The sequence below is a fragment of the Pongo abelii genome, chromosome Y (genome assembly GCF_028885655.2).
Source record: "Pongo abelii isolate AG06213 chromosome Y, NHGRI_mPonAbe1-v2.0_pri, whole genome shotgun sequence".
Classification (NCBI taxonomy): domain Eukaryota; kingdom Metazoa; phylum Chordata; class Mammalia; order Primates; family Hominidae; genus Pongo; species Pongo abelii.
The window spans coordinates 55,797,512-55,820,667 of NC_072009.2; positions in this window are offsets into that span (position 1 = coordinate 55,797,512).

The window sequence follows — 23,156 nt, forward strand, 5'->3', positions numbered from 1 at the left end:
AAAAGTAAAGTTATGTCCTGAAGTAATGAATGCTGACACAAACCACTTGCTGGAGTTGCCCCCACTTTTCAAAACATGTTGATCAAAAGCCACATGTTCTCATCAATGAGGTCAAGAGCAGCATGATCTATGAACTGGTGCAGATGATGATACTCATAAATGACTGTGTGAGCAACAACAGATTAACTTCCCCACAAGGAATAAAGAATGTAAATATTTAGTACTGTAAATTCTATGGATGATTTTCTTGTGCAGATAAAGGAAAGTGTGACTTTGCTTTTTTTATTATTTTCAAGGGACATACAAGAGGTCTGTTTTCTCATTATATCTAATTCTTTCTTTCAAACTATAGTTTTAAAATGACACCTCAGTTATGGGTTGAAGTGTATTCTCTCCAAAATTCCTTTGTTGACGTCCGAAGTGAACAGTACCACAGAATGTGTCTTCATTTGGAAGGAGAGGTTACACGTAGACATGGTTATTTCAAATGATCTCATTTTACAGTAGGGTGGGCCCCTAACAAAACGACATGAGTATTTAGAAAAAAGAAACTTTTGGAGATACACACAGGGAGAAAAATGACACAGGGAGACTGGAATTACACTGATGCAAGCCAGGGAACTTCCAGAAGCTGGGAGATTAACCAAAAAGGTTCTTACCTTAAGACCTGCATAGGAAGCATGGCACTACTGACACTGTGATTGTAGACAGTGGCTCTCAGAAATGAGGCCATACATTTCTTCTGTCCAAAGCCACTAAATTTTTGGTACTTTGTTACAACAGCCACAGGAAACAGAGACAGCCTCCTTGTTGAAGAAGCTGTTCTCGATACTGGGCTGGAGGTGGGTGGCCCATTGTCCCAAAATGTCTCTGACATCTAAAGCATTCTTTACTTCACTCATGTTGTCATGAAAAACCTAAGTGAATCTTTAGATAAATGGATGTTTTTGTGTCTAGTCAAGCAGTAGTTTCTTTTAAAATGATGATCAATCCTGAAAGCTTAGGAACAAAATGTGAAAGTGCCTTAACAAAGTGAATGGTAGCAGGAGAAAGAATTAAAGTCAATGTATGCAACAAATTATTTTTATGTGTGCTCCTTTGTCCACCATGGGACCAGTGGAGTGCACAGAAACTATACACATGTAGCTGCATCCCAGGAAGTAATACTGCTACAAGTACTCAAAACAATTTTTAATGAGTATTGTTCTCATAATATGAGAAAATAATGTCACAACAACACCTGCCACATAATCTTGTCTATCATATTTTGGTGACAAGTCCAGAATAGTTGAAAAGTATCACACAATTAAACATTATACATTACAAGCAACTTACTATATGAATTCCTCAAAAGCCATTAAAGCTGACTTGGGTGCTTGAGGGAAACAGTACAAAGTTCCAGAAATGTATTAGAAACATAAATTGGAAAGGACTTGGCTCTTCTCATGACAAAAATCTATGGGCTTGTTTGCTCCGAATGACAACATGTTCTCGAGCTAAGCTGGGTTTCTGGAAACATTCTTGACAAGAAAATCAGGTGGCATCATCTCTGTGTTGCTTTTGAGCTTCCAGTGTATTACCAAGGTGGTCACTGGGGAGGAAAGCATGCATGTATGACCCAGCCAGGAAGTGCCACTAGGGGTCACTGAGGGTCTTTTTGGACCTCGTAGGTCCTCATCAAAAACATGATTCATGGAAACTGTCTGAATTTCAATGGATGAAACCCAGTAGGTCCTGATGAAAAATGTAATTCATGAAAACTGCCTGAACATTCATGGATGACATTTCAAGGCTCCAACTTGCTACAGGTGAACTAGGCTTTTAAGTGCTCAAGCAGCAACAATTCAGGGTGGATGACATAGTGAACTGAATATCATAGGAAAGTCAGAGGTCAGGCTAGTCTGTGCTGAATTAAAGCATGAATAAACAACTTCCAGGATATTCATTGACTGGCTTCAATCAGTCTCTGGAACTCCACAGGAAGCCTCATTTATTTGTGTTGGATTTCATTTACCTCCTCTGTTCCAATCTTCCAGTTCTAAAATCACATTACACTATATTGTTACAATATAATAAAAATTCTTATTAAATGTAAGCTTCTTCATACACTTTGGATTCTGCCTTTCCAGCTGGCAAAAACTCCATTTCAAAAACTGGATTATCATGGTGGCCAACAACTACAAAGTAGAAGCTCCTAGACATGGTCTTAAATGTATGCCTACTGATGAAGTAAAAAACAGTGCATATTTTTGGCAGTCAATATTGAAATTCAAAGATGACTAATGAGAAGTGTAAAATTCTTCTTTTGTTTTGCTTTCTAACTTAAACTTGGAAGATGCCAGTAAGCTTGTCACTATTTCCCGGGTAATAGTGAAGATGAATGACTTCTGGAATAAACAAATGATATAACTGTGATATTTCTTGTAGAATCTTATATATTTCTATAAGAAAACTAGAAGACCACTAACATAAAATCACAGACAACATTCTCATGATCTGCAAGTATGGCACATTCAGCCCACGGGACCTTGAATGTCTGGTGGAGTAAGCTAGGCTTCACTTGGACTGGAGCAGTTAGTGCCAGCACTGACACTTACAAGATTTAACAGAGGTAGACAGTAAGTTAAGGACCACAGAGAGTGGTGAGAAGACCAAGGAATTAATTAGCTTGCCTTAGAAATGTCCATGAGGTATCCATTGGGGGAAGCTAAAACCAAGTCTCCCTCATGTCACTTAGAAAAGAGAAGAAATGCGGCACTTTGTGCCCTATTTTTCTTCTTTCTACCTGAACTATATGTGCTATAATATATGTCATTGCAAATAAAAGAGACTATGATATGCCTCTTGACACACCAATTTATAAGAAAAGAAGTTTTGTATGCTATAAGAGATGAAAGAAATATTCCATAAAGGAAGACACTTTGAGGTACTGAGAGACCTTACAATAAAGTTTCACAGATTTGGACAAGTGTAATGGCTCAGGCCTGTAATGCCAGCACTTTGGAGGGCTGAGGCAGGCAGCGTGCTTCAGCCTGGGAATTTGAGACCAGCCAAGGCAACAGCATGGAAGACGAAATACTTCTCTGCAAAAAATACATCTTACAGAAATACTAAAACTTTCTGAACATATTGGTGTGTGCCTGTAGTCCCAGCTACTTTGGAGGCTGACAGGAGAGAATTACCTGACATGGCAGTCAGCTGAACTATTCTGACTCAAAAACAAAACAAAACAAAAAAACAAAAAACTTCAACAGATTCACAAATGAAATGAACATATGAGAAACTGGGGAAAATCCATAAGCAATTCCATGGCTTCTAGCACAGATAATTAAAATACAGATGAATGAATGTTGAGTGGGGACATGGATGAATATATGCAACGGTAACCCCACTGTGTGTGTTTTTAACACAAGGGATTTGCAATAGAACGAAGTTGGGTTCTGTCTACTTCTGCTACTTAATTGCAATGTGAATAGAGGGAGTCTTTAATCTACTGTTGGTCTTTTCCTTTATGTAGCAATTTTGTATCACTTCACGGTAAAGTTCCCAGCACAATATTTGACTTATATGATATGCTCAATTAATATTATCTAGAATAACATGGAAAGGCCAAATGCACACTGAGATGTGGTGACTATATCCTTGTCCACATTCTCACTACCATCTAAGCTGCTCTCACCCTTCAATGGCACAGTTAAGTATCTGCAATCAGGGTTACCCACAGAGCCAACAATATTCACTATCTGGTCTTCCAAAGAAAACCTCAGCTCCTGCTTTAGAAAAGAGATGAAAACAGATGAGATAGAAAAATCGGGTAACAAAGGAATGATACAAAAGCCATGAAAAACTACAGGAACTGGCAATAATTCTCCAGAGAATATGATGGGAGAAAGGATGGGCAGTAGAAAATTGAATAAAGTAAACAATGATATCATGAATTATTGCTGGGCTAAATTTTAGAGCCAAAAGAAGTGGTTGTTACTTTCTTCAGTGCAAACATTGAAGCAGCAACAGCACCGAAAAAGGGTGGGCAAATGTGTGTGTGATTGTGTGTGTGTGGTTTAGTGTGGGTGTGTCAGTGTGTGCATAAGGGAGATAACATGCATCCCCTCACTTATCCCTATATGAAAAGCCACAAATGTGTGAGCAGCATGGTGCTAACTCAGCAGGAGGACAGACAGAAGGGAACTCAAAGAAAAATTGCATGAGGTTGCTGTTACCAAGTACACAGAAGGGCAGAAGATAAGACAGAGCTTACTTTATATACATTCCATACTTATTGTGAGTTGCTAATTTTGTTTTCCTTTGGTAAACAGCTGAAGAAGCAAGAACGCTGTAATTTTTCATTCAATTTTGACAAAGGAAAACTGACAGGTGAAGTGGAAGAATGGGAAACCCTGGGAGAAAACGGCCCTGTTGCCACAGGAAGGGAAGGCAATAGCTGCAATCACTTAGCAAACACTTGAGGGTATTGGGAAAAGGTGAGACACACATTTCTATTCGGCACTGTCCAATCTGTGGAACTTTCTCCAAGGATGCAAATGTTGTACCTCTGTGCTGTCCAATATGAAAGCCAGTGAGTATCAGAATTGTGGCTACTGTAATTATAGAAATGATTTTTAATTAAACAAGAATAGCCTCATGTGGATAGTGGCTATGTAATAGACAGCACAGGTCTAGATCAAAGATTCCCAGCCAGTGGCATGATCTTGGCTCACTGCAAACTCCACCTCCCAGGTTCCAGAGATTCTCCTGCCTCAGCCTCCTGAGTAGCTGGGATTAAAGGCATGCACCATTATGCCAGGGTAAATTTTGTAATTTTAGTAGAGACAGGGTTTTACCATATTGCCCAAGCTGGTCTTGAAATCCTGGCCTCAAGTGATCGGCAGACCCCAGCAGTGCTGAGATTAGAATCATGAGATTGTAAAGTGCTGAGATTAGAGCCCCAAAAGTGCTGAGATTAGAGTCATGAGCCACCATGCCCAACCTAATTTCAACTTTTTTATATAAAATTTGTGACATCCTCCAACTTCCCTTCACCAACAAAACACGTATTACTTAGTATTCCAATATATAATACAAATAAAGCAACTGCCATGACTGACATACCTGCATTGGCATGAACGTGTAATCATGGTCTGCTTGATTTGTCCATTGCTTTAAATAGGGGCTTTTGAAGAATCTCCAAGGAACTCTTGTGCCAGAGGCCCTGATGAGGTAGCTACACAGAATTAGATAACAGATTAAATTGGGAAAATGAGGACAAGAGGAGAATCTGGGATAGTTTCCAAATGTCCAGCTGAGGGGACAAAACAGAATATGACCTCTTCTAAGATGCCCTCATCCAAATCTCTAAAACTTGTGAGCACGTGAGTGCTCATGGCAAAGAGAAATTAAGGTTGTTCAGCAGGTGACCTTAAGATAGGAAGATTGCCCAGGATGATACAGCTTGATCAATGCCGTTACAACGGCCTTAAATGTAGAAGATGGAAGCAAAAGAGAAAAGTCAGAGGGAAATGACAGAAGAACGCTAAAAGCAATGTGATGTTGATGGCTTAGAAAATGGAGGAAGGGGTTCTAGCTAAGGAATGCAGGAGGCCCCTAGAAGCTAGAAAGTACAAGGAAACAAATTATCCTCCAGAGCCTCCAAAAGGAGCACAGTTTGGTGCACACTTCAATCTTAGACAAATAAGACCTGTATTGGACTCCTATGCTACAGAAGTGTAAGATTATACACTTGTCTTGTATTAAGCCACTAAATTTGTAATAATTTGTTACAGTGCCTATTGTCCCACCTCTGATAGTTTTATTATTATTATTATTATACTTTAAGATTTAGGGTACATAAGCACAATGTGCAGGTTTGTTACGTATGTATACATGAGCCATGTTGGTGTGCTGCACCCATTAACTCATCATTTAGCATTAGGTATATCTCCTAATAATTTCCCTCCCTCCTCCCCCCACCCCACAACAGTCCCTGGCATGTGATGCTTTCCTTACTGTGTCCATGTGTTCTCATTGTTCAATTGCCACCTATGAGTGAAAACATGCAGTGTTTGGTATTTTGTCCTTCACATAGTATGCTGAGAATGATGGTTTCCAGTTACGTCCATGTCCCTGCAAAGAATATCAACTCATCATTTTTTATGGCTGCATAGTATTCCATGGTGTATATGTGATACATTTTCTTAATTCAGTCTATCATTGTTGGACATTTAGTTTGGTTCCAAGTCTTTGCTATTGTGAATAGTGCCACTATAAACAAACGTGTGCAAGAGTATTTATAGCAGCATGATTTATAATCCTTTGGGTATATACCCAGTAATAGGATGGCTGGGTCAAATGGTATTTCTAGTTCTAGATCCCTGAGCGACCGGCACACTGACTTCCACATGGGTTGAACTAGTTTATGGTCCCACCAACAGTGTAAAATTTTTCCTATTTCTCCACATCCTCTCCAGCACCTGTTGTTTCCTGACTTTTTAATGATTGCCATTCTAACTGGTGTGAGATAGTATCTCATTTTGGTTTTGATTTGCAATTCTCTGATGGACAGTGATTGTGAGCCTTTTTTCATGAGTGTTTTGGCTGCATAAATGTGTTCTTTTGAGAAGTGTCTTTTCATATCCTCCATCCACTTTGTGATGGTTTTTTTTTTTTTTAATTTGTTTGATTTCATTGTAGATTCTGGATATTGCCCTTTTGTCAGATGAGTAGGTTGCAAAAATTGTTTCCCAGTCTGTAAGTTGTCTGCTCACACTGACGGTAGTTTCTTTTGCTGTGCAGAAGCTTATAGTTTAATTAGATCCCATTTGTCAATTTTGGCTTTAACTGACATTGCTTTTGGTGTTTTAGACATGAAGTTCTTACTCATGGCTAGGTCCTGAATGGTATTGCCTAGGTTTTCTTCTCGGGTTTTTATGGTTTTAGGTCTAACACTTAAGTCTTTAATCCATCTTGAGTTAATTTTTCTATAAGGTTTAAGGAAGGGATCCAGTTTCACCTTTCTCCATATGGCTAGCCAGTTTTCCCAGCACCATTTATAGGGAATACTTTACCCATTGCTTGTTTTTGTCTGGTTTATCAATGATCAGATAGTTTTAGATATGCAGCATTTTTTCTGATGGCTGCGATCTGTTCCATTGGTCTATATCTCTGTTTTGGTACCAGTACCATGCTGTTTTGGTTACTGTAGCCTTGTTGTATAGTTTGAACTCAGGTAGCATGATGCCTCCAGCTTTGTTCTTTTGGCTTAGGATTGACTTGGTGTTGTGGACTCTTTTTTGGTTCCATATAAACTTTAAAGTAGTTTTTCCAAATTCTGTGAAGAAAGTTCATTGGTAGCTTGATCAGGATGACATTGAATCTATAAATTATCTTGGGCAGTATGGCCATGTTCATGATATTGATTATTCCTACCCATGAGCATGGAATGTTCTTCCATTTGTTTTTACCCTCTTTCATTTCATTGAGCAGTGGTTTGTAGTTCTCCTTGAAGAGGTCCTTTATGTCCCTTTTAATTTGGATTCCTAGGTATTTTATTCTCTTTGAAGCAATTGTGAATGGGAGTTCACTCCTGATTTGGCTGTCTGTCTGCTATTGTGTATAAGAATGCTTGTGATTTTTGTACATTGATTTTGTATCCTGAGACTTTGCTGAAGTTGCTTATCAGCTTGAGAAGATTTTGGGCTGAGACAATGGGGTTTTCTAGATATACCATCATGCCATCTGCAAGCAGAGACAATTTGACTTCCTCTTTTCTTAATTGAATATACTTTATTTCCTTCTCCTGCCTAACTGCCCTGGCCAGAATTTACAGCGCTATGTTGAATTGGAGTGGTGAGAGAGGGCATCCCTGTCTTGTGCCAGTTTTCAAAGAGAATGCTTCCAGTTTTTGCCCATTCAGAATGATATTGGCTGTGGGTTTGTCAGAGATAGCTCTTATTATTTTGAGATACATCTCATCTATACCTAATTTATTGAGAGTTTTTAGCATGAAGCATTGTTGAATTTTGTCAAAGGCCTTTCCAGCATCTATTGAGATAATCATGTGGTTTTTGTGTTTGGGTCTCTTTATATGCTGGATTACATTTATTGATTTGTGTATGTTGAACCAGCCTTGCATCCCAGGGATGAAGCCCACTTGATCATGGTGGGTAAGTTTTTTGATGTGCTGCTGGATTCAGTTTGCCAGTATTTTTTTGAGGATTTTTGCGTCAATGCTCATCAAGGACTTTGGTCTAAAATTCTGTTTTTTGGTTGTGTCTCTGTGCCAGGCTTTGGTAGCAGGATGATGCTGGCCTCATAAAATGAGTTAGGGAGAATTCTCTCTTTTTCTATTCATTAGAATAGTTTCAGAAGGAATGGTACCAGCTCCGCTTTGTGCCTCTGGTAGAACTTGGTTGTGAATCCATCTGTTCCTTTACTTTTTTTGGTTGGTAAGCTATTGATTATTGCCTCAATTTCAGAGCCTGTTATGGTGTATTCAGAGATTCAACTTTCTCCTGTTTTAGTGTTGGGAGGACATATATGTCGAGGAATTTATCCATTTCTTCTAGATTTTCAAGTTTATTTGTGTAGAGATCTTTATTGTATTCTCTGCTGATAAGTTTGTATTTCTGTGGGATCGCTGGTGATATCTCCTTCATCATTTTTTATTGTATCTAATTCATTCTTCTCTCTTTTCTTCTTTAATAGTCTTGCTAGCAGTCTATGAATTTCATTGATCTTTTCAAAAAACAAGCTGCTGGATTTATTAATTTTTTGAAGGTATTTTGGGTCTCTATGTCCTTTACTTCTGCTCTGATCTCAGTTATTTCTTGTCTTCTGCTAGCTTTTGAATGTGTTTACTCCTGGTTCTCTAGTTTTTATAATTGTGATGTTAGGGTGTCAATTTTGATCTTTCCTGCTTTCTCTTGTGGGCATTTAGTGCTATAATTTTCGCTCTACACTCTGCTTTGAATGTGTGCCAGAGATTCTGGTATTTTGTAGTTTTGTTCTCTTTGGCTTCAAAGAACATCTTTATTTCTGCCTTCATTTCATTATTTACCCAGTGCTCATTCAAGAGCACATTGTTCAGTTTCCATGTAGTTGAGTGGTTTTGAGTGAGTTTCTTAATCCTGAGTTTTAATTTGTTTGCAGTGTGGTCTGTGAGACTGTTTGTTATAATTTCTGTTCTTTTACATTTGTTGAGGAGTGCTTTATTTCCAACTATGTGGTTAATTTTGCAGTAGATGTGGTGTGTTACTGAAAAGAATGTATATTCTGTTGATTTGGGGTGGAGAGCTTTGTAGCTGTCTATTAGGTCAGCTTGGTGCATAGTTGAGTTCAATTCCTGGGTATCCTTGTTAACTTTCTGTCTCATTCATCTGTCTAATGTTGACAGTGGGGTGTTAAAGTCTCCTATTATTATTGTGTGGGAGTCTAAGTCTCTTTGTAGGTCACTAAGGACTTGCTTTATGAACATGGGTGTTCCTGTATTGGGTGCATATATATCTAGGTTAGTTAGCTCTTCTTTTTGAATTGATCCCTTTACCATTTTGTAATGGCCTTCCCTGTCTCTTTTGATCTTTGTTGGTTTAAAGTCTGTTTTATCAGAGACTAGGATTGCAACCCGTGCCTTTTTTTGTTTTCCATTTGCTTTCAATTTCCATTTGCTTGGTGGATCTTCCACTAACCCTTTATTTTGAGCTTATGTGTATCTCTGCACGCGAGATGGGTTTCCTGAATACAGCACACTGATGGGTCTTGACTCTGTATCCATTTTGCCAATCTGTGTCTTTTAATTGGATCATTTAGCCCATTTATATTTAAAGCTAATATTGTTACCTGTGAATTTGATCCTGTCATTATGATGTTAGCTGGTTATTTTGTTCGTTAGTTGATTCAGTTTCTTCCTAGCCTTGACGGTCTTTACAACTTGGCATCTTTTTGCAGTGGCTGGTACTGGTTGTTACTTTCCATATTTAGTGCTTCCTTCAGGAGCTCTTTTAGGACAGGCCTGGTGGTGACCAAACCTCTGAGAATTTGCTTGTCTGTAAGGTATTTTATTTCTCCTTCACTTATGAAGCTTAGTTTGACTGGATATGAAATTCTGGGTTGAAAATTTTTGACTTTAAGAATGTTGAATATTGGGCCCCACTCTCTTCTGGCTTATAGAGTTTCTGCCAAGAGATCTGCTGTTAGTCTGATGGGCTTTCTTTTGTGGGTTACCTGACTTTTCTCTCTGGCTGCCCTTAACATTTTTTCCTCATTTCAACTTTGGTGAATCTGACAATTATATTTCTGGGAGTTCCTCTTCTCAAGGAGTATCTTTGTGGCATTCTGCATATTTCCTGAATCTGAATGTTGGACTGCCTTGCTAGATTGGGGAAGTTCTCCTGGGAAATATCCTGCAGAGTGTTTCCAACTTGATTCCATTCTCCCCATCACTTTCAGGTACACCAATCAGATGTACATTTGGTCTTTTCACATAGTCCCACATTTCTTAGACACTTTGTTCTTTGAAGGATTATTCTTTTTTCTCTAAACTTCTCTTCTCACTTCATTTCATTCATTTCATCATCCATCACTGATACCTTTTCTTCCAGTTGATCACATCGGCTACTGAGCCTTCTGTAGTCATCACTTAGCACTTGTACCTTGGTTTTCAGCTGAATCATGTCCTTTAAGCAGTTATCTGCATTGGTTATTCTAGTTAGCCATTTGTCCAATTTTTTTTTTCAAAGCTTTTAACTTCTTTGCTATTGGTTCAAATTTCCTCCTGTAGCTCAGAGTAGTTTGATACTCTGCAGCCTTCTTCTCTCAACTCGTCAAAGTTATTCTCCAACCAGCTTTGTTCCCTTGCTGGTGTGGAGCTGCATTCCTTTGGAGGAGGAGAGGTGCTCTAATTTTTAGAGTTTCCAGTTTTTCTACTGTGTTTTTTTCCTATCTTTGTGGTTTTATCTACCTTTGGTCCTTGATGATGATGACATACGGTGGGTTTTTGGTGTGGATATCCTTTCTCTTTGTTAGTTTTCCTTCTAACAGACAGGACCCTCAGCTGCAGATCTGTTGGAGTTTGCTAGAAGTCCACTCCAGACACTTTTTGCCTGGGTTTCAGCAGTGGTGGCTGCAGAAGAGCGGATATTGGTGAACCACAAATGCTGCTGCCTGATCATTCTTCTGGAAGTTTGGTCTCAGAGAAGAACTCAGCTGCATGAGGTGTCTATCTGCCCGTACTGTGGGGTGCCTCCCAGTTAGGCTACTCGGGGGTCAGGGTCCCACTTGAGGAGGCAGTCTGCCCGTCCTCAGCTCTCAAGCTGTGTGCTTGGAGAACCACTGATCTTTTCAAAGCTCTCAGAGATGGATATTTAAGTCTGCAGAGGTTACTGCTCTCTTTTTGTTTGTCTGTGCCCTGCCCCCAGAGGTGGAGCCTACAGAGGCAGGCAGGCCTCCTTGAACTGTGGTGGGCTCCACCCTGTTCGATGTTCCTGGCCGCTTTGTTTACCTAATCAAACAACGAACTCGACAATGGCGGGCCCCCTCTCCCAGCCTTCCTGCCACCTTGCAGTTTGATCTCAGACTGCTGTGCTGGCAATGATTGAGACTCCATGGGCATAGGCCCCTCCTAGCCAAGTGAGGGATATGATCTCCTGGTGCACCATTTTTTAAGCCCATTGGAAAAGTGCAGTATTATGGTCGGAGTGACCCGGTTTTCCAGGTGCCGTCTGTCACCCCTTTCTTTGACTAGTAAAGGGAATTCCCTGACACCTTGTGCTTCCTGGGTGAGGGGATCTCTCACCCTGCTTCAGCTCGCACATGGTGCACTGCACCCACTGTCCTAAACTTACTGTCTGGAACTCCCCAGTGAGGTGAACTTGGTACCTCAGTTGGCAATGTAGAAATCACCCATCTTCTGTGTCGTTTATGCTGGGAGCTGTAGACTGGAGCTGTTCCTATTCGGCTATCTACCACCTCTGGTAGAGTTTTGTCATTCACTTTTTTTCTCCCAAATCCATGTTGACTGTATCCACTACAGAACTACTCTTATTTCTCTTCTCATGCCTAGAATCTTCTCCCTTATTCTGCCTGCAACCCCTACCTATTTTTAAAAATCCAACTAAATCTCTCCCCCTCCTCGATTATTTCCAAGAAAAACCTACACATTCTTCACTTCCTAAGAAGTCCTGTCACTCATATTGCCTCTTCAAGTCTTTTTTTTCACATCCAATGATAAGAACTCATTGTACACTTCTTCATTTTTGTGTACAAAGCTGAATCTGATCAAATTTTGTCCTCATAGGACATAGATACATTATCAGGCTTATTTTCCCAACATACAACTCTGGATTTAGGTTAGATTCCTCACTGCCACCAAGAAGGTCCTGGATTTTTGTTTGTTTGTTTGTTTTTGTTCCTTTCCTCTCTTTTCCCCTCCCTGCAATGCTCTTCTTTTACCCCCCACCTAAATCCTGTGCATCAAGGCCCTGATGACTTTTTCTGAGAGATGATCTGGATCACTTCCATCTTCAGTCACCTCTCTTTTAAACTCTTTACTCAGTTTATAATCTTTTCTTAGCTCTTGTTCAATGCTCTGGCCATAAATTTTTCATTATTGCTTCTGAGAGTTTTGGCTCTTTTTCTTTTTAATTACATATAAGCATCATGAGGTCAGTCTCACCTTTCCTCACAACACAAAATGGTGGCTAATAAAAAATACTTCATTCTGTGGATCTCAACCCTGAGCCGTCTTGCTTCCAACAGGACATCTGGCAATGTCTGGAGAGATTTTTGGTTGTCTCATTGGCGGAGAAGGTGCTATTGACAACATAGAGACCGAGGATACAGCTAAATCTACAATGCACGGGACAGCCTCCAAAAACAAAGAGTCTGCCGGCACCAAAAGGCAACAGTGGCTCCGTTAAGAAACCCTAGGTCAGCTGAATGACCCTGTTAACTGTGAAAGCAAAGGCCCTAAGGGAGAAGACACTTGCAGATGGAAGTGTGCACACTGCACAGATGCACCTGCTGGGGCATGGGCAGATCTGATCTGGCTACCCCAGGGAGGAGTGGAGGTACAGCACCAGCCTGCACTGTCATGTAGGGCCAGTAAAGTCCCACAGGGTCTCAAAATGCCTGTTTTGACTCACTCCATCCCCCTACCTGCAGCCAGAGGTCAAGGAGGGAAAGGAATTCTCAGTCCCGCCGTGGAGACCTGCGCTGCTGCTGCTTCAGCCTAGTATGCTGGGGGCAGTTCTTTGGATACCTTGGATGTGCTCTGGCGAGATGTGGGTGGAGCGTCTCTCGGGTGCTAGGCAACAAAGGGCATACGCCATGTATCTTCAGAACAGGAAGACTGTACTTTGTAGGTCTCCTGGAGGCGCAGGATGGGATGTGAGGGCTGTAATCTGGCGGTCCTGCTTCACGGATCGGGGAATACAGGGCACACTCAAGTATCGGATTTAGGTTTACCTGTTACATAACTTTTAAAAGTGTAACCCGTAGCAAGTAGTTCACATTTAAATTCATCCAATGTTTGGGTTTCAAAACTCTATCCTGAAATATTACAGTCTTTTTGAGTCCATTGAGAAAATTGTTGCGTTCGAATCGACTTTAAGGAGAATGTTCAAATAATTAATTGAACCCACAATAAGATAGGAGCAGAAAGCATTTATATAATGAATACATTTTAGTAAGATGAGGACTGTTTTATAAATCTGGCCTACTGGTTGCTAAACTAACAAGTGGGTGTGTAATACATTTGGATGAGGAATATTGACACCCTATAGAAAACACTAATGTGCTGTTTTAACAGTTTGGCAATGAACACTTTCATCTTTAAACTATATTGATCTGCCTGCCTATTTAATTTGTGCAGGAAGTATCTGTAGGTATGCTTTATATTTGTATTAACAGCTAGGAATAGCATTAGCTCAATGTGTTTTCATTGCAATATGTATTTCAAAAGCATATTTTACATTTAAAATATGTAGATATATCCTGTGTATATATCCTTTTTAAATTTAAGTTATATGGTGTGAGCATTTCTCTATTTCCTTAAAAGTTTCTTGAAATCCTCATTTTTAGGGGCAACAGATTTATCTGGATATTTTTCTGACACAGGAGCAGTCTCTTGTTGAATATTTTGGTTATATTTTCCAACGGTCCACAGAGGTGTGAAGAAATGGCAGAATTTTTTCTTATACTTCATACCTCAAGCATAAGCTACTGAAATGGGCTTCTAGGAAGTGAAATGAAGAGTCTGCAAATAGGTCTGGCTAATCACCAGTTTCACTTGGAAGCTGAGGGAATAGACATTTTTCTAGAGCACACTGGCCTTCTTGTTTCATGTGGTAAGACTTTTGCAAGGGAAGGTTCCTAACTTCTGGCCATAGATCTAGAAACATTATGGAAATAAAAGGAAGTTTTCTAATGAATATAACACTTCTCTGTATACCTCTACTGAGAAAATCCTACTGAACTTTTTTTTAACTTGTAGGACTTCCCTCCCTCCTTCCTTCCTTCTTCCCTTCCTTCCTCCTATTCTTCTTTTCTTTCTTCCTTCCTTTCTCTTTCCCTCCCTTTCTCCCTCCCTCCCTTTATTTCTTCCTTCATTCTATTCCTTCTCATTTTTTTTCCTTTCTTTCTTCCTTCCTCCGTTACAAGACACAAATTCAAAACCAGCTAATTCGTGAGTAGATACACCCTGAAATGAATGAAGAATTGCAACCTCAGTCCATTTCAGTGCAAGGGAACTCCCTCTTACTAGTAGCCTCTAACTCTTCAGTGGCCGATCACTAACAAAGATGTGGCTATGAGTCTTCACTTTCTGTTTTCTTTCCAGAAATTGGTTTAGCAAAAGAAAATGTAATGAATTTCCTTTTCTGTTTTGAACTTTTTATTAACAGTTTTTTTCGGCAGACTGTAACATGCTGCATTATAGCTAACTGCTTTTAAACTAGTTCTGTTTCTCATTCCTCTTTGAATTTACATCATACCTGCACATAATACATTTGTTATATAACAAGCGGGTACTAAATTTGAAATTAATTTCTTGGTATCCCATTTAGTCTTTTGTAAATTTGTGATCTACAATCTCTAAATCTTTAAGAGGTAAAACTGATTTATCTATTTTCCATGTTGTTTAATAAGACTTTTCCAATCTGCTGAATGTTTGCTCTGAGTTTGGCACTGTGATAAACACATGGCAGATGTTTTGCATGTTACAGATGAGGAACCAGACTGTGGAGAGGTGAATCAAGTAACTTAAGTGATGTAATTCTGAAAAATCTCTAAAGTTTCCAAATAGTAAAGATAAATTCCTTTTATTTTTTAGTACATTTATAATTATTTTAACTATATTTCTCCACCATTATTTTTGAACTTTCATCCCTGTTTATTATTTTAAAGCTAGATGCAGCAAAGTTTCCCTGTGAATATGTGTGTATGTTGTGGGGGGGGGGGGGGCGGTGTTTGTAGGCTTTGTTTTTTAGAGCAGTTTTTACTTCACAGCCAGGTAGATGGCGAAGTACAAAGAGTTACTATACATCCACTGCTCCTACACATGCACAGTGTCTCCCACTGTCAACATCTTGTATCAATTTGGTACATTTTCTACAATTGATAAACCTATCTTGACATGTCATTATTCCCAAAGTCTATCATTTACATTAAATTTCACTCTTAGTTGTGTGTATATGTCTTTATTTTCTTTGTGTTGTCCACAGTTATGTAAACATTTCATATTCCAAATTTTTAAGGACACAAGAAGCTTGGTATTGTAATTATTTTCTTTGAGATGGAGTATCACTCTATTGCTCAGGCTAGAGTTCAGTGGCATGATCTCAGGCTGTAAACTTTGCCTCGTGGGTTGAAGCAATTCTCCCACTTCAGCTGCTCAAGTAGCTGTGATTACAGGTGTTCACCCAGTCATCTGGCTAATTTTTGTATTTCTAGTAGAGGTGGAGTTTCACCATGTTGGCCAGGTTTGTCTCAAACTCCTGATCTCAAGTGATTCCTTTGCCTCAGCATCCAAAAGTTCAGGGATTACACATGTGAGCCAAAATGCCTGGCCTTAGTACAGGATTTGAATGAAAATTTTAAATATGTTGAGTTTCTTCATAAGCAACCAAATTTTACTTATCGGTTTTATAAATGTATTTACTTACATATTTATTTTTTAGTAATAGTGTCTCACTTTTACTAAAGTCTGAAGGGCAGTGCCATAATCTCAGCTTACTGCAATAACTGCCTCCAGGGTTCAAGCAATTACACTACTGCAGCCTTTCAAGCAGCTGGGATTACAGGCACACACCACCACATTCTGCTATTTTTTTTTAATAGATCCTTGATTTCTTATGGTGGGCAGTGTTGTTTTGAATCCTGAGCTCATGTCATCTGCCCGCTTAGCCTGCCCAAGTGCTGTAATTACAACTGTGAGACATTGTAACTTGTCTGGAATTCATTTTTGATATATCTTTCTCTAATTTCCTAATCACTCTATAATCTACTTATTGTCTAATTACCAGTTGTATAATTCTTATGACAGGAATTCATCCCACTCAAACAACTTAATGGTTTCTCCTAATGGAAAATGTCAATGCTAAATGTTTTCTTTGAAGGAAATCCAGTTGAAAACATGTCAGTGTTCTCAGAGTAGACATAATTGATACATAGTGTAGTAGAAACAGATATAAATAGCTGCCCAAAATGTCTGTTTGAGTGTATTTTAAGCGCATTTTAATCATGATTGTAAAGACAGTGAAAATTTAGTTTATTTACATTTTTAAACACTACTTTCTAAAAAAATGTAATTGAATGACATTTGATGTAAAATACTTAGAGGTTAATTACCTGATCAAGAAAGATATTTTATTATTTTGACCTCAATATGTTTTAGGAATTTATCTAACAGTGTAAGAAAGAGCTTCAATTTTGCTTTCTAATCTTATTTTTTTGAAGGATGTTTCTTAATCTCATATTCATAAGTATATTATAATGTGTCATTTAAACACTGCTATAAACATGTGTCTAATTAGGAACTTTTTATTTTCTTAAGGTATTTATTATGCAGGATTGATTGCACTCAAAAAAAGTCATCATACTTCCAGTTTCTAGAAATCACTGGTAAGATTAGTTTCTGTAATCTACTTTGGTTTGTTAATTATAACTGAATAGCGTTCTAAAGGCAAAAATTTTTTTTAACAGGTCTCAGGATTTGATAAAGAAAGCCAAAAATGTAGGAGCCTATTTCTTTTTAAACTATAGCAAGGTTTTTCTATGTAATTTTCCTTATAAAAGAATGAAGCTAATTTTGAGTGAGAAAAGTAAGACATTTAAATTCATTTAAATTACATGTTTTTCCTTGCTTACCACATCTTAATTTGTAAAGAATAGTTCACCTGTTCTGCAGGTCATTATTCCCATATTATCATTTTTGTAATAACTTTATATAGTCAAATAATAAAACTTCAGATGGTATCAAGTGTCCTGCAGACATACTAAAAGATACTGTTTGTAAACATATCCGCTCTTGGCAAAATTTTTAAAAAAACAAAAACATTCAAAAAACTGCCTTTTAGCCCAGCTGTCTTTGTATACTAGGTATGCCTCTCAAATACCATTGATAGAGTATTAAATGTATTAATATGTCATTAATGAATAGAATATGTGTTCAGTAAAGTGTAATGTAACTTTTGTTCTTAAATGTTTATGCAGACCTGATTAATTGCCTTAATTTTGGCCTTTATAAAGAACTTTTATAAAGTTTGTAAGTACTGTGGGTTTCACACCATTGGTTAGACTTGATAATGGGCTTTGTAGCATGAACATAAGCTAGAAACTTGCCTTTTCATGCTTAGTTATCCCTTAGGTTTTTAAAATAATCTGTGAATGAGTAATGGTCCTTTTGTGTTGCTACCCCCTTGGGATTTTGTCTGTTACATGCATTTCTATAATCCACAAAGAGACATTTATTCATTCATCCATTCATTCAGAACTTTATCATTTGAGTACATACTTTGTGCCACCCATTGTGTCTGTGTGTTAATTGCCAAGCTTCATTGTAATAATCTTAAGGAAGGAAGGAAAGAAGGAAAGAAGGAAGAAAGAAATAAAATAAAAGAAACTGTGGTAGTAGTTCTCACATTTCTCACACTGTGACACCATCTTTTAATTTTTATGTAGTGAGATTGATAAATATTTCTCCTTATTGATTCCAGGTTTTGTATCACGCTTGGGAAGGACTTTTTCCAGATTTACTCTTAAAAGCTATAACCAGACAAAGTGGCTCATTCCTGGGATTCCAGCAACTTAGGAGGCCCAGGCAGGAGGATCACCTGAGGCCATCAGTTTGAGATCAGCTAGGGCAGGCAGCATAGGAAGAACCTGTCTATACAAATAATAATAATAATAATAATAATAATAATAATAATAATAATAATAAATAAATTAGCTCGGCGTGATGGATGGTGGTAAATTCCTGAGCGTTTTCAACATGTGGAAAAGTTGAAACAATTGTAGTCAACACATACCTACAACCTAGATTTCACTATTCCATTTGTATTATATATACTTCATCATTTTTAATCTGTCCATCTATTCATCTATCTTACTTTTTCTTCTTGTATTTCAAAGTAAATTGCAGACACCTATGCTTTCCGCTAAGTATGCCATACTTTTGAACCAGAAGTCTGGCCTCTTACACACCTGACCATGCTTCTGTGTCCCAATTTGTCCTGTTACTTTTTAATAGCTGACAACCTTCAGCTTATTGATGATCAATTGGCAGATGCTTTTCCTCAGCATATAAAGTTTGAGTTTTTAGAAATAAAACTAAATGAAGATAAGAGAGAAATAGAAAGGCAACTTCTGGCAGAAATGTATCAGAAGGTAATCTTTATCTTGTTACAGTTAATAAGTCATGTTTTTGATTGTCATCTAAAGATTTAACCTTAGATATACTAAAAAATACCTGGAATTTTTAATACAAAATAGGGTATTTCACTGTTTTGCAAATCAATTTTTTTCTGATGAGATTTGTTTATTCTTTTTGATTCAGTCCTGCAAATACAGCAAGTGGTATAAAATGATAGATTAAATAAATATAACATATTTGGACGGAACATTAATGTATAGCCTAGCTGTGGAGAGAGAATCTGTTACTGCACTTATAATATAATGATTTGAACTTTTACATTTGTAATCACTTTGCAATTGAAGTTTTTTATGAAAGTTATAAGAGAGTATGAGAAGGAATTAGCTATGTTCTGAAATGATTTTGAGAAAGCTTGTCAGGCAGAATCTGGAAACTTTAGTCTTTGGAAGTCGAGTATCCTTGAGAGACATCAAAAGCACCAAGAGTTGCTATTTACAAATATTTTACTGGGTGGCTATTTCCTACAGCTATTTCTAGATTGATTCAAGGAATGAGATGTTACAAATGATGGAACAGGGTTCCAGAAGAGCAGTAGGGACTGTGGCCAAGATTGCAAATTAAAGAACGATGGGCCTTGAAAAGGATACAGATTTGCATCATTTGGGACTTCTGGAAATGCAAGATCTGCAGAGGTGACCAGTCAAGTTGGAATTGTAAGAAACACACCTTAAAAAACTTCATCTTGTCAGGCAAATTAAGGAGATAGATGAAAGGTTTCAGGAGCAGCTTGGAGGTGCAGAGTAGCTCTTGTGGGTAATGTATGAACAACTCTTTAAAGCAGAGCACACTGATTACCTGTACTGAAGGCCCAGCTGTGGTTGGGGTAACCCTGGAAGTGAGAGAGACAAAACCACATGCTTGTAGGTGAGTTTTCTGTTCTACCTCAGTGGAGGAATTGTAAGGGTCTCTCTCTGCTGCCCCTTTCAGTGCGGGTGTAAAGATGGAGATGCTTGGGAAGTGGAGATGTGCAGAACATAAATCAATGTCCTTGAGAAAGGCAGACTATTTCATGAAGATTCCCTGGATCTCCTGTGTAGTGATGGTAAGCAGAGGAGAGGGCAGGTGGCTGGTAACCTAGGGGGAAAGGGAGGGTTGAGTGGTAGTCTCAGTGATCAAGAGCTAGATCTGGAGAGACTGGCAGGTGGAAGAATAAAGATGGTCCAGGAGTGCAGAATCGCAGAATGAGTTTTCAGGTAGTGAGTGGAAATCAAAGGCACTGTGCTGCCATTGGATAGAGCCATGGAAATAAGTAAGAGTAAAGATCCTTGGAGTGAAGGAGTCACCAGGGCCCCAAGGGTCATCCATGTGGCCATTTGTTTTATTTTATTATTATTATACTTTAAGTTTTAGGGTACATGTGCACAATGTGCAGGTTAGTTACATGTGTATACATGTGCCATGCTGGGTGCTGAACCCATTAACTCACCATTTAGCATTAGCTATGTCTCCTAATGCTATCCCTCCCCCCTCCTCCCACACCACAACAGTCCCCAGAGTGTGATGTTCCCCTTCCTGTATCCATGTGTTCTCATTGTTCAATTCCCATGTATGAGTGAGAACATGCGGTGTTTGGTTTTTTGTCCTTGTGATAGTTTACTGAGAATGATGATTTCCAATTTCATCCATGTCCCTACAAAGGACATGAACTCATCACTTTTTATAGCTGCATAGTGTTCCATGGTGTATATGTGCCACATTTTCTTAATCCAGTCTATCATTGTTGGACATTTGCATTGGTTCCAAGTCTTTGCTATGGTGAATACTGCCACAATAAACATACGTGTGCATGCGTCTTTATAGTGGCATGATTTATAAATCCAGCTGGTGAGGAGTTGCATTCCTTCAGAGGAGGAGAGGCACTCTGCTTTTTAGAGTTTCCAGTTTTTCTGCTCTCTTTTTTCGCCATCTTTGTGGTTTTATCTGCTTTTGGTCTTTGATGATGGTGATGTACAGATGGGTTTTTGGTGTGGATGTCCTTTCTGTTTGTTAGTTTTCCTTCTAACAGACATGACCCTCAGCTGCTGTTCTATTGGAGTTTGCTAGAGGTCCACTGCAGACCCTTTTTGCCTGGGTTTCAGCAGTGGTGGCTGCAGAAGAGAGGATATTGGTGAACCACAAATGCTGCTGCCTGATCATTCCTCTGGAAGTTTTGTCTCAGAGGAGAACCTGGCTGTGTAAGGTGTCTGTCCACCCTTGTTGGGGTGTGCCTCCCAGCTAAGCTACTCGGGGGTCAGGGTCCCACTTGAGGAGGCAGTCTGCCCATTTTCAGATCTCAAGCTGGGTGTTGGGAGAACCACTGCTCTCTTCAAAGCTGTCAGAGATAGACATTTAAGTCTACAGAGGTTACTGCTGTCTTTTTGTTTGTCTGTGCCCTGTCCCCAGAGGTGGAGCCTACAGAGGCAGGCAGGCCTCCTTGAGCTGTGGTGGGCTCCACCCATTTGGAGATTCCCAGCTGCTTTGTTTACCTAAGCAAGCCTGGACAATGGCGGCCGCCCTTCCCCCAGCCTCGCTGCCACCTTGCAGTTTGATCTCAGACTGCTGTGCTAGCAATCAGCAAGACTCAGTGGGCATAGTACCCTCTGAGCCAGGTGAGGGATATAATCCCCTGGTGTGCTGTTTTTAAGCCTCTTAGAAAAGTGCAATATTAAGGTGGGAGTGACCCAATTTTCCAGGTGCCCTCTGTCACCCCTTTGTTTGACTAGGAAAGGGAACTCCCTGACCCCTTGAGCTTCCGGAGTGAGGCAGTGCCTCACCCTGCTTCGGCTCATGCCCGGTGCGCTGTGCCCATTGTCCTGCGCCCACTCTCTGGCACTCTCTAGTGAGATGAACCTGGTACCTCAGATGGAAATGCAGAATTCACAGGTCTTCTGCGTAGCTCACGCTGGGAGCTGTAGACTGGAGCTCTTCCTATTTGGCCATCTTGGCTCCCTCCACCAACTTTTTTTCCCATGTGGCCATTTGATCTCATCACCAGGAAAGTAACTTGAAGGAGATGAAGGGGATGAGGAGTGACAGGGAGTGTGTGTTGGCAAGTTGGATTGGATATACTCCTTTAAGAAATTGTATTCCTTTTCCATGTGTGTGTCTTAGACCACACAGGAGTCACAGCAGTATTTCAAACATACATCTAAAACCACTGCTGCCAGATGTTAAAAGTATGAAGTCTTCCCCCTAGTGCCCACTCTTGCTTGGATCTTCTCAATGAGACATATTTGTTTAATGCTAAGGGCACTCACCCTAAAATTTTCCATAGCATTTCTGGAAATTCAGCTTACTTCTGTTAAACTGGACATTGGGCACACAGATCTTACAGATGATTAGATTGTGTTTAGTCTAATAACTTCATCTTCAAGATAGGTGACTGACTAAATTTCTGTTTATTCAACTGCGAATATCTGAGGACTTTGAGGAAGTTTGTCATTCTCATAAAAACCACCATGCCTGTATTTCCCAACCTGGAATATCAACCCCCTTCTTTCCCTAATAAAACCATAGGGTCATTCAATTTCCAGCTTTGATGTCACCCCTGAGATGCCTTCCCTGACTCCTATTGAGCAACTGTTTTAGGCCTTATTCCTGACTGCAGTCTTTATTTACCTCAGTTATAAAATTATCCTATCTCAGTGTGATTGTTTCTCCTGGACTATACTGTGAGGTCTTCAGAAATGAGGACTACATCTGTCTACATTTTAATATCCAGTTCCTAGTATGCAGCTTGATATATGACTGATAGTAAATTCTTGCTCTGTGAAGACAAAAGTGGAATGTTGGCTTATTCATTTACAAGTTCATATGCACTTACTAACTCTGAATCACAATGACTCATGAACATTTAGATGACTCAGAAACATTTAGGCAACACCACCACTAAAATCCATGAGGGTTTTATTCCTTTGGAGTTTTATTTCTGAAAGTACATTTTGTTTACTTTCCTGAAGAACTTCCCAAATTTTAGTTAAGGGGGCTAGGTCTGGTGGCTCATGCTTGTAGTTTTAGGACTTTGAGAGGCTGAGATGGGGATCTCATTTGAGCTCAGAGGTTCCACACCAGTCTGGTCAGCATGGCAACACCCCATCTCCACAAAAAAATGAGGGGAACTTGATGGTTTGTGTTTGTAGTCTAACTCAGCCACTCAAAAGGCTGAGGTAGGATGATGCCTTGAGTCTGGGAGGCAGAGGTTACAATCATCCAAAATCATAACACTGCACTCAAGCCTGAGCAACAGAGCAGAACCGAG